This window comes from Primulina tabacum, chromosome 15, assembly GCF_025594145.1.
Source record: "Primulina tabacum isolate GXHZ01 chromosome 15, ASM2559414v2, whole genome shotgun sequence".
Taxonomy (NCBI): Eukaryota; Viridiplantae; Streptophyta; class Magnoliopsida; order Lamiales; family Gesneriaceae; genus Primulina; species Primulina tabacum.
Window position 1 is genome coordinate 26095279 of NC_134564.1, and position 12870 is coordinate 26108148.

The following is a 12870-nucleotide window of genomic DNA, read 5'->3' on the forward strand; positions in this document are numbered from 1 at the left end:
GGTCTTGATTCTTTCCCTATATTTTGCACCCATCTCCCTCACTCCCCTAACCATCTTATCCCCTCCCTTAGTCACGAAATTCAGAGTGTTTTTGAGAGAGGAAAACCGTGGGACTCATAGCTAAGAGAAGGGAGAAAAATCGAGTAAAAGAGGAAAGGAAAGAAGCGCTCCTCCACCTCCTCCGTGCCGCGTCATCGTCGTTTCGTTCGTTTTCTTTCGAAACAAAACCAGGCATGTCTAGATTTCTTTCAAACCTCAATCAAGTCATATTATCAATTATTTTTCAGTACATGATCATGTTTTATCATGCAAAAACCGAAATACATCATAGAATTTCTAGAAAATAATGCATGCAGATTTCGTCCCTTTCATGACAAGCTTCACGTTTTTCTGAGTTTTGTTGTTTCAGGTGATTGGTTTGATTCCAGGCTCCCAAGGCGACCTATATACATGTAATAGGATGCATTAGGACCACGTTTGTCCATTGGTTTAACCCCATGCTCGCTGGAAATTCAGAATGACAACAACTTTCCCACTGCTTCTCATGTGTTCGAAAATTTCAGTTTTTATGTCAAGGGGTTGGATCTGATCTTGGCTGCCCTAAGGGCTCTTAGCCATGGTTGGATCACTCCCCTAGCATGTCTAAGACGTGACTAACTCGCCCTTTTGGTGGCTTGGTCCATGGCTCATCGGTTTTTAATCAAAACATCAAAACAGCCCCCTATACCCTTCGGCCCCTTCCATTTTTCAGCACATGTATTTCGAGTTGGTTGGGTTAGTGTGGATCTTGGTTGGCCTATGGCCCTTAGCCACGGTTCATACCATGTCCCTAGATGTCTAGATCGTGCCATGGTCAAACAAATGGCCACTGGAACGACACAAGACAACGATCAAAGTACATCACTACACACGCATGCACGTTGGTTCTCGGTTGGAGTTTCGGTTAAGTTATGGTATGACGCGGATTGTGGCTGGCCTAGGGCCCTTAGCCATGGTTCAAATCACTCCTTGGGATGTTGGTAAGAGTCTCTGGTCGGTGTTTCACGCCCTAATAGCCGGTAGTCTCGAAAACAACACAAGTTACACGATTGTACAGTTGCTGGAATTTTATAGCAAGTTGCTGTGTTGATTCGGTGGCTCGTTCGAGTTCTTGGTTGGCTTTTAGCCCATGGACTTGGACTGGACAGTGCCTCATTGAGTTAGGAAGGTCATGTTTTTGACCGTTCGTCATTTGGATCATTTTTAAGGTCGTACGAGAATTTACGGTGCGATGTGCCAAATTGACTCTCGAAAGAGCGTTTCGTGTTTTGGCCTCCATTCCACCTAGATTTCGACCCTATCATTTTAGGAGCATCATTTTATGATTTTTCAGCGTATTTTAATCATGACTATACGTCGGTTCGGTGTCGGTTCAGGTTGGCTCGGAGTCATGATTAAATGCGAAGTCATTAGACGTCATAGTCGCATCTTTTGAAGTAAATTGCATAGTTGGTCAAGTTTAAGCTATTGCATATTTTTCATGGCACAGCTAGGTTGCAGCGAGCCTGGGAACGATCCAATTCAATCCAGTTGGTAAAATTACGGGACATTTTCATTATGTCAGTTAATTATTTTACGTGCATTAAATAGAAAATGATTATTTTTGAGATTTATGCGATATGGCTTATGGTTCATTCACTATGTGGGAGTGTTATTTTATACGGTCGCCAGTGACCGATCAGTTCAGTATGGTACCACCCGATCGCCAGTGACCGGCCAGCTCAGTTCAGTTTCAGCCTCCCCGGTAGCCAGTTACCGATCAGTTCAGCTTAGTGCAGGGGCCACAGGGTAAAACATAATCTCAACAGAAAATTTTACCAGTTATTTCAGTGCAGGCTCCAAGGAGCAAACATTTTTTTTACTGTGATTATCAGTTCAGTTATGCACGTATTATAATTGCTCAGTACAGATTATTTTCAGCATGCCTCAGGACAGGATATGTTATCTCATGCATATTTTAATTCAGATTTTTACTCGTTACCTGCGATATATGCATGCTGAGTCTTTAGGCTCACTAGACTTGATTGTTGTAGGTACTGATGAGGCCAGGGCCGAGGGCGGGGACCAGTGAGCCAGCTTGGGTCGGCAGTAGTGGCACCCGAGGACCTCAGAGCAGCAGTTGTTATTTTATTCCGCAAACATTTTATCAGTCGTTGGATAGTTTTAAATTGTGATTTTTGGCAAACTTTATTTTCTTCCGCTGCAATATTTTGAAATATTGAACTTGATTCACCAGTGATTTTATGAATGAGGCCATTTAACTTCTTTTAAAAAGAAAATTTTTAATTTTCCGCAAATTTTCAAGCAAGAAGTTCTAGGGCACCTTTTACACTCAGTACATCAACAACAAGTGTGGATATGGAGGTTATCGAAGTAATCATGTCCCTAGTCGATCACCTTAGTTTGTGTAATCATGAAATTTTCTCTTATTCAAACAACAAGAACGTATTGAATCTGCCACCGGGGTTCAATAATTCGAAAGGTGAGGGGAAACCATCCTTGGAAGATATGGCAGGAACCTTTGTGGTAGAATCAAGCAAGAGGACTGGAAAGACCGAGTCTCGTCTTGACAACAATGAGACGCGCATAGGTAATATGGGTGTCACAATGAAGTCTTTGGAGACACAGAAAGGACAACGGGTGAATGCTCTGACGGACCAGAATAGAGGTCAGTTTCCAAGCAATACAGAAGTTAATCCTAGAGAACAATGTAAAGCTGTCACACTGAGGAGTGGCAAGGAAATTGGAACCCAAGAGCATATCGAAGATGAAGATGCAGAGATTGTTAGAATTAGAATTTCGGAGTTTACAAATAAAGCTTTTGAAGATTGCAGAACTGATCGGCTTAACTAAATTAATTCGATCTTAAACTACCCAAATTGAAGTTGCCCGAATTGATAATTAACGAGCGAAATAATCGAAGGCAATCGAACTGATCGAAGCTAACTGAATCTGCAAAGATAACTGACTATCAGTTGGAACTTATCAGTCATACAGTCAGCTCAACTGATTGGCTACATAATCAACTAATAATCAGTTTGACATGTCATCAGTTAAAGCGTAGCCAACAATCGACAAATTGCACAAAAGCATACGGTAATTCATAGTGGGAGCCCCGCATATCAGACTGCTACAATGTATTACTATCAGAAGAATATTGACACATTCAGAAAGGACAAATCAACAGATATGAGTCATTTAATGCATTCAATGTTACCGTTTGAAGCAAAGCTTATAAATAGCAATAGAGCTTAGTTGAGAGAAAAACTTTTGAATCGTGACTCTGATTGATTTTTGAATATACAAAGTTCAGCTACGATATATTACAGAAAAGCTCACTCTTAACATAAGTATCTATAGCTTCCAGGCTATTATTTGAGCAAAAATACTAGCATATTATATTGTTGTATTCGATCTCTTAAGATCAGTTGTGCTAAGAAATAAAATCAGTTGTATACTGATAAAGTGTAGAAGAACTAAGAGTTTCAGTTTTGGCAGTGCCTAAATTCAAACTGAAGTGGGTTATTATAGCATCTGTATTTAATCAAAGTCTTTTAGTGAAAACTATATCCTTGTGATAGAAGGGGTGACGTAGGAGTATTTGTAATCTTCGAACATCCATAAAATCTTTGTGTTATTTGTTTCAATTATTTGTTGAGTATTCAATCTATCAGTTAGTTTATTTCCGCACTCAAACTAGTTACTGACTGATATCGATTACAAGATTCCTGAATTCAGTTTATCATTAAACTGATTCACCTTTATCGAAAAAGAGTCAAAAATCTTATAGTGTTTATTCAACCCCCCTTTCTAAATAATTCGACCCTTCAAATCTAACTGAGATAATAGCTGAATAAGAGGTTGTCAAGAGAAAGAGAAGGTTGAAGAACAAAAGAAAGCGGTTGAACAACAACCTTTACCAAAGGTGAACATTATGTACCCGCAGAAGTTCAAGAAGAAAGTGTTAGATGAGAAATTTGTGAAGTTTCTAGAGATTTTCAAGATAATACACATTAACATCCCGTTCGTTGATGCATTGGAGCAAATGCCCAACTACGCTAAGTTCATCAAGGATATAATGTCTAAGAAGATGAGACTTCAAGAATTTGAGACAGTGAAGCTAACAGAAGAATGCAACGTCATACTCCAAAAGAAGCTACCATAGAAACTTAAAGATCCAGGGTGTTTTACTGTTCCTTGTGTTATTGATGGTTCTCATGTAAATAGAGCTTTATGTGATTTAGGTGCTAGTGTTAATTTAACGTCTTTTTCTATTTACAGGACTTTGGAGCTTGGTGAGGTGAAACCTCGCACTATCACTTTATAGCTGGTGGACAGATCACTTACTTATCCATGAGGGATAGTTGAGGATGTGCTAATAAAGGTAGAAAAATTTATCTTCCTTGCTGACTTTGTTGTATTAGATATGGAAGAAGATCAGGATGCTCTTTTGATTTTTGGGAGGCCGTTCCTAGCCACTGGAAAAGCCTTAATTGATGTGCACAATGGTGAGCTTACACTGAGAGTCGGAGGCGAAGAATTGGTGCTCAACATCTACAATGTCAGCAAGTGACCGAACTAGGTAAGTACCTATAATAGCATTGATATTGTTGATTCTTGTGTATCTCATGTTGGTACAGAGAGGATAATAAAAGATTCTTTAGAGAGATGTATGGTTGAGTCAGCATCTATGGTGGATGAAGGAGATTGGGACTTTAAAGAGGAGTTACTAGCTCTTAACATGTTACTCGAAGAAAAATTGATGTCCAGCGAGAGGAGCTGCTTGAAGATGAAACTAAGGAGGTAACAAAAGTCACTCCTGAATTAGAGGAGCTACCAGGTCATTTGTGTTATGCATTTTTAGATGAGAGTACGACTTATCTGGTAATTATATCTTCCTCACTTATTGTTAATGAAAAAGATAAATTATTAAAAGTAGTGAAGGAATTTAAAATCTGCCTTGGGATGATCAATAACTGATATAAGGGAATTATCCCTACTGTTTGCATGCACAAAATTTTGATACAAAAATCGTATGCTCCTTACGTTGATCACCAAAGGAGACTTAACCCAGCCATGAAAGAATTGGTAAGATCAGAGGTACTGAAATTGTTGAATGCTGGTGTTATTTTTGAGATATCTGACAGTCCTTGGGTTTCACCAGTTCAGGAGTGCCTATGACTGTGGTAAGGAATGAGTTGATATTGACTTGCCCAGTGACTGGGTGGCGGGTGTGTATTGACTATATAAAACTGAATGATGCGACTAAAAAAGATCACTTTCCCCTCCCATTTATTGATCGAATGCTAGATAGGCTAGGTGGTTATCATTATTATTGTTTTTTATATGGATATTCAGGTTACAATAAAATTTTTATATCACCAGAGGATCAAGAGAAGACTACCTTCACTTCACCCTATGGTACATTTGCTTCCAGGTGAATGCCATTTGAACTTTGCAACACACCTGCTACGTTTCAGATGTGTATAATGGCCATTTTTCTGATATGGTGGAGGAGATCATGGAGGTTTTCATGGATGATATATCGGTATTTAGTTCTTCTTTTGATCAGTGTCTGCATAATCTTACCCTTGTTTTGCAGAGGTATCAGACGAAGAATGTAGTGCTGAACTGGGAAAAATGCCACTTCACGGTGCAAGAGTGCATTGTGCTTGGGCACAAGATTTCAGAAAGAGGAATGGAAGTGGATAGAGCCAAGTTAGTGGCGATTAAAAACCTATCACCGCCAAAGAATGTGATGGCCATCAGAAGTTTTTTGGGACATGCCAGGTTATATCGTCTTTATGTTAAGGACTTTTCTAAAATTATAGGTTTTTGTGTAATTTGTTAGAGAAGGATTCCACTTCATATTTGACGATGATCGCTTGCAGGCAATTTAAAAAATAAAGGAGGCATTTGTTTCAGCACCAATTATGGTTGTGCCAGATTGAAAAAGCCTTTCAAACTTACGTGTGATGCTAGTGATTACGTCGTTGGAGTAGTGTTAGGACAAAGGAGATAGAAGATGTTCTGGGACATCTATTATGCCAGCCATACTTTGAATTCGGCCCAGCAGAATTACACCATCACCGAGACGGAGATGATAGTAGTGGTGTTTGTGTTAGACAAATTCAGAACATATCATATCGGCACCAAGTTAATTTTATTCACTGACCATGCAGCTATTCGTTACCTGTTTGCCAATATCAAGATTTACTTGGGTTATTTTTCTCAAATCCAAAGACCAAACTGCTGCACAACTGATTAAGCTCTTTCAAAAGACTTTTAAATGAAAAATCAGTTGGGATTGATCGAATAAGGTCTGACAGAGGGACTGAATTCATCAATCAAAATCTTTCAATTTTTTTAGAAAATACTGGAATCAAGCATGATCTCTCAGGAGCTAGAACACCTCAGAAAAATGATGTAGCTAAGAGAAGAAATCGGACCCTTAAAGAAGTTGCTAGAATAATGCTTGCTGATTCTGGTATTTCTCAAAGATTTTGGGCTGAATCAGTAAACAATTCATGTTAGACTCAGAACAAATCAATGATTAATAAGAATCATGTGAAAACACCATATGAGATCTGGCACGGAAGAAAAAATGTGGTTTCTTATTTCAAGATATTTGGTTGCAGATGTTTTATTCTTGATAATGGTAAAAATCATTTAAAAGCCTTTGATGCTAAATCTGCAGAAGGAATATTTCTTGGATATTCTTCAGTTAACAAAGCATATAGAGTTTTTAATAAAAGTTCTTTAAATGTTGAAGAATCTATTCATGTTGTTTTTGATGAAACTGTACTAACTGATAAGCCAATTGATCCAGTTGAGCTAGTTGATCGATTTACAGAGATCAGTTTGGAGGATGAAAATGAAGAAGAAAATCATATCAATAGAAATATCCTTCAAACACCTGAACCAGAAATACTATATCAATCAGTTGAACATGAACCTGCTCCTGATAATCAGTTGGTGGAGCAAACAGATGATATTCAGTTACCAACTGATACAGCTCTAACTGAAACTGAAAACATTCAGTTGCCAACAGAAGCAGTTGCTGATATGGAAGCAACAAATACTGAGCTCAGATGGAAGAAATCACATCCTCCAGAATCAGTGATAGGTAATCCATTTGACCCGGTAAGAACAAGAAATCAAATGCTTAATTTGTTCATTCATTCTACTTTTGTCTCACAACTGGAACCAAAGAAAACTGACGAAACTCTTGTTGATCCTAACTGGATAAATGCAATGCAAGAGGAGCTAAATCAGTTTACCCATAACAATGTCTGGAACTTAGTTCCAAGACCAGTTTGCAAACCAATTATAGGTACAAAATGAGTATTCAGAAATAAACCGAACGAAGATGGTTCAGTTGCACGCAACAAAGCAAGACTTGTCGCACAAGGATATAGGCAGGAAGAAGGAATTGACTATGATGAAACGTATGCACCAGTTGCAAGAATGTAAGCAATCAGAATGTTCCTTGTCTATGCATCATTCAAGAACTTCAAAGTCTATCAAATGGATGTAAAAAGTGCATTTTTGAATGGTCAGTTGCAAGAAGAAGTTTATGTTGAAAAAACCTCCAGGTTTTATCAATCACTCTTTTCCTGATCATGTCTATCATTTGAACAAAGCTTTATATGGTCTTAAACAAGCTCCAAGAGCTTGGTATGAGACACTTTCAAATTTTTTAACTAATCATGATTTTACTGTTGGATCAGTTGAGAAGACTTTGTTCAAATTTTCTAAGAATGATCATATTTTACTTGTGCAAATATATGTTGATGATATTATATTTGGGTCAACCAACCCCAAATTATGTGATAAATTTGCCAAGTTAATGCAGGACAAATTTGAGATGAGTATGATGGGTGAACTGACATTCTTTCTCGGACTACAAGTGAAGCAATTGGACACTGGTATTTTTATCATTCAGACCAAATACACGAAGGAATTGCTCAAGAAATTTGGCATGGAAACATGTTCAGCTGCAAGCACTCCCATGAATTCATCAGTCAAACTGGAAATGATCAAGGGAGAATATCAGTTGAGACGACACTCTACAGAGGTTTAATAGGTTTATTATTTTACCTAACTGCTAGTCGTCCTGATATTGTATTTGATGTTTGCATGTGTGCTTGATTTCAAGCAAATCCTAAGCAATCGCATTTTACACTTGCCAAAAGAATTTTAAAATATCTAAAAGGCACTCAAAATTTGGGATTATGGTACGCTAAAGACTCTTCTTTCAATTTAGTTGGATATTCAGATGCAGATTATTCAAGATGTAAGCTAGATCGTAAAAGCACCAGTGGATCTTGTCAGTTTCTAGGAGACAGACTAATCTCATGGTTCAGCAAGAAGCAAACATCCATAGCTACTTCCACAACTGAAGCAGAATACCTTGCTGCTGGAAGTTGTTGTGCCCAACTGCTCTAAATTCAGCAACAACTGAAAGATTATGGAGTTGATGCTAAAGAATCTCCCATATTTTGTGATAATACAAGCACGATTGCAATAACTTACAATCAAGTTCTTCACTCAAGGACCAAGCACATTGATGTCATGCATCACTTCATCAGAGGTCATGCTCTAAAGAAAGCTATCAGACTGGAATATGTGTCAACTGAACAACAAGCAGCTGACATCTTCACCAAACCATTGCCAGAGACTAAATTTTCTCACTTTCGTAATATACTTGGTTTAATTGATTTATCTTAATTATATCAATTTTATTGCTGCTTTGTCAATAGTTGTTCATTCAGTTAGTCATTTATCAGTTATTGTATTCAGTTCGTTAATTATTTGTCAACTGATGTCAGTTAGTCATTTATAGACAAGTTACGCTTAATATTGAAGAAGATGAAGAGACTCAAGTCAATTGAAACGTCTTTTGACTTATTCAGACTGGGTTTTTCTTATCCTTACTTTTAATTATATGCATTTATTGAGGGGGAATATTGATTTGAAAAGTTAACTGAGAAAACAATAGTCAGTTGGTCTTCAACTGAACTGACTAAGTTCTCAACTGGTCATTCAGTTGCTGATCTAACTAATCTTCTCCAATAAGTTAACTAATAAATCGAATAATATTCTATATTAAATGATATGGCTATTTTTTGAAGCATTAATTGTTGTCTTTCAATGAATAGTATTTTGAAACGTGGACCCACATAATCCATTTATATTCTATACACGTTTTTATCACATGTACTCACGTTTTTAATTCAAATTTCCCTGGACTGACACGTGTCCAAAAATTTGAACAGTCAGTTACATCAGTACTATACCCGCTCCAATTCAGTTTTTCTCCTTACGCGCACATTCAGCATTCAGAGCAAACTTCTACTCAAGCATATTCTTTTTCGCATATTTCATTCAATCAAATGGCAAACAAGATCCCAGCTCATGTCATGAACGCTATGACGATCGACTTTGATTCAGTCTTGATTGTAAAGGACGAAGGAGTCAAGAATGTTTTTCTGAAACTGCAAGCAGCTGGACTGAAACAATTTCTGGGATTATCCTCTCAAGAAATCTATACTAAAGAGATTCAGGATCTCTCCACCAGCGGCTATGTCACTAAAGAAGTCAGTATCGCAACTACTGTAAATGTTCAGCTGCTGATCATTGACGAGGATTTCTTCTGCAACTTATTTCAACTGCCTACTGATGGGCTAGTTAACCTCTCTAAAGTAAAAGCTTCGGATGTTGAAAAGATGCAAACTCTTCTCTCTGCTGATGGTCACAAGATGAAAGTTTCCGATCCCAAGAAAGAGCTAAAGCCAGAAGTACAATTGCTGGCTGACATTGTAGCGAAGGGGCTCTTGACAAAGGCAGGATCCTTTACTGCCCTTACTCTTGAGAACTTCAAGCTATGACTGTTATCATGACTGGTCGGAGATTGAACTAGAAGAGCATAATTTTCAACATCTTGAGGAACATGTTTCAATCATCCAAGCAATCAAATGGTTATGCAGTGCAGCTCAGCTATTTGCTGAAAGTCAAGGGGCTGGTGACTGATGATTCTAAAAGATCGTCAAAACTGAAAATCTTCAATGCTAAGAATGTCCAGCCACCAAAGCAGAAACTGGACATGTCTCCTGAGCAATTCTTGAAAGTGAAGAAGAAGATTGGGATGCAAGGAGTTCCCAAATCAGTTAAGAAAGATCGGATGGAGAATCAGAAAAAGATGCTTAAACGTAAACTGATTATCAGTGAAAGTGACTCTGAGAAGACTCCATCTCCCAAAATTTCCAAGAAACCCAGGACCAAAAAGACTAAATCAGTGATGGATGTGGGCATCATCCCGTCTGATAGGACCATCCAATCTGGAGCTGAACAGCCAATCAAGGCTACTCCACTCAGAACTGTACCAGTTGAGACGTCAACTGATGATCAGCTACCACTGACTGCAGTTCTCAAAAAGTCTATCACCGAATCTTGTTAGAAGAATAAATCTGTTGGAGTTAAAGCTCCACTTATTACTGTCACCAGACCAACTCCTCTGATGTTGGCAAGACCTAAAGGAGTAGTGATTCGAGAACAAGTGGACTCGACAAGGTCAGGACTGAGCATTTCTCATGTTCTAACTGAATCTAAGGGCAAAGAGAAAATAATTGAAGAGCCCAGACCAACCAACACCATTCAGACGCACATTGACCTCATTTGGAAGGAAGGAAAATGAATTTTCTGAAGGTAAACTCGGAACATATGAAGAATGGGTAAAGTTTAGAACTGTTGTGTTTGCCAAGCAATTACGGAAGAAATCAGTTTTAAAGAAATTCATTTCCTTGGAAACACTTATTCTGAAAATGGTCAAAGCTGCCACGGTGGTTCAAGAATTTGAGAGAGAAATATTTCTTTGATCAGATACGGGCAAAGAAACTGAGTCAGTTGATCAGTCAGCTACGTCAGAACTACGATCCCACCAGCCCAACTGCTCTTAATGATAAAGCAGTTCATGACCAACTGGACATGAACTTGTTATCTCTGCAAATGGATATCAAGAATTGGGAAATGGATCAAGAACTTATTATTCCAGAAAATTCCCAAGATCTTTCTTCAGATGAGCTAGCTGATCAATCAGCTCAAACAGATCAGCCATCCAAGGATCCAAGTGCAGGCTCTGCTGAACAGATGACTGATTCTTTTTCTAAAAATGCATCAAAGCCAACTGATGTTCCTCAGTCTTCAACTGCTGAAGCTGCACTCTACACAGACGCTGAATTATCATTGGCCAACATTGATGAAGTAATCAATCAGTTGCCTCTGACGTTCAACTATCAACTACTGAAGCAGTTGAAGAGTTGTTCACAACTAAAGAACCAGTTTTTCAAGCCCCAGATCAACCTCTTGAAGAACCAGTTCAGTTGCCCTCCACAATTGAACAAGAAATATTGAGAACTGAAGAGCCAGTTCAGTCAGTTATCATGACTGAACAGGCAGTTTTTGAACTAACTGAAGAGGCTCAGCTTCACTCAGTTGCAACTGAAGAAGTGCCAGCTGATCAGCCTTCTATCATTCAGCCAACCGAAGCATCAGTTGAGCATTCTATCCCAGTATTAACTGTTGTTTCAACTGATCATCTGCATGAAGCATCATCGGACCCTGCTACTGATCCAACTTCTCCTCCACAATCTCAACAGGAAGTCTTACCAGAAGAGACTTCAGAAATGGTCAACACTATAATTGAAACAACTGACGGGGCACTGATCATTTTCGATGGAGAGAACAGAGAGCAACCAGAAACTTCCGGAGCCATGTCTCCAGGCATTACAATAGAAACTGAGTCTCTGTTCAAAGAAATTTCAGCTATTCAGACCAACCTCGTCAGTATAATGACTTCCATTTCTGACATCCGATCAACGCAATTCTTGCACACTATTAGGATTGATTCTATTAAGGATAATACCTTGGGTAAACTATAGCAAATCCAGAAGGATGTTTCTTCTTTAATCTTTCAGATGGACGAGCTCCGCAAAGACAGAGTTTTAACTGAAGCTCATTTCCAGACGCAAGCATTAGTGACAAGACGTCTCGACTATCTGGAAAGTACTTTTTCAAAACGAATGGATTTACTGAAATATATCCTAATGAATGCAGTTTCTAATCTATCTTCAGATGTGCGGAATTTGTCAAGAAAATCAGTCAGAGAAACCAGAACTTAAAGTTGATCACGAAGAAACTAAAGCAGAATAATTTATTCAGATTTTTGTAGATTATTTCATTCTTTGATTCTTTGTACGAATCTGTACATTGAAAGGTTTATTTTATCTACAATGAGTTCGAAGAATATTTTTGAGTTCATTTGATCAGTTCATACTTTACAAGTTTTGTCAAACACCAAAAAAGGAAAAATTGTTGGCAACTTAATTTCGGTTGTTTGACAAACTAAGTGATTAATTTATTGGACTAGCTGATCAAGTAGCTAGAAGTAACTGAACTACATAAATCATCTGACAGTTGCCTAATTGAAGATTAATGCGCAGTTTATCGAAGGCAACTGAAACCAGCTGAACTGAACTTACGAAGGCAACTGACTGATCAGTTGAAAACTGATTAGTTGATATATTCAGTTGTGAGCTTATCAGCTGATCATTCAGCTGTACATGTCATCAGTTGTTGAAAGGACATTCAACCGACAACAGTACAAAGCAGACTGCAACTCGTAGTGGAACGCCGCATTTCAGAGCTTACAGTGTACGAATGTCTCAGAAATATTGACGTGTCAATCAACGGATATAATGATTCAAATTATATTTAATATTACCGTTGAAGAGAAGCCTATAAATAGGTGAGAAGAGCAGTTGAGCAAATAAT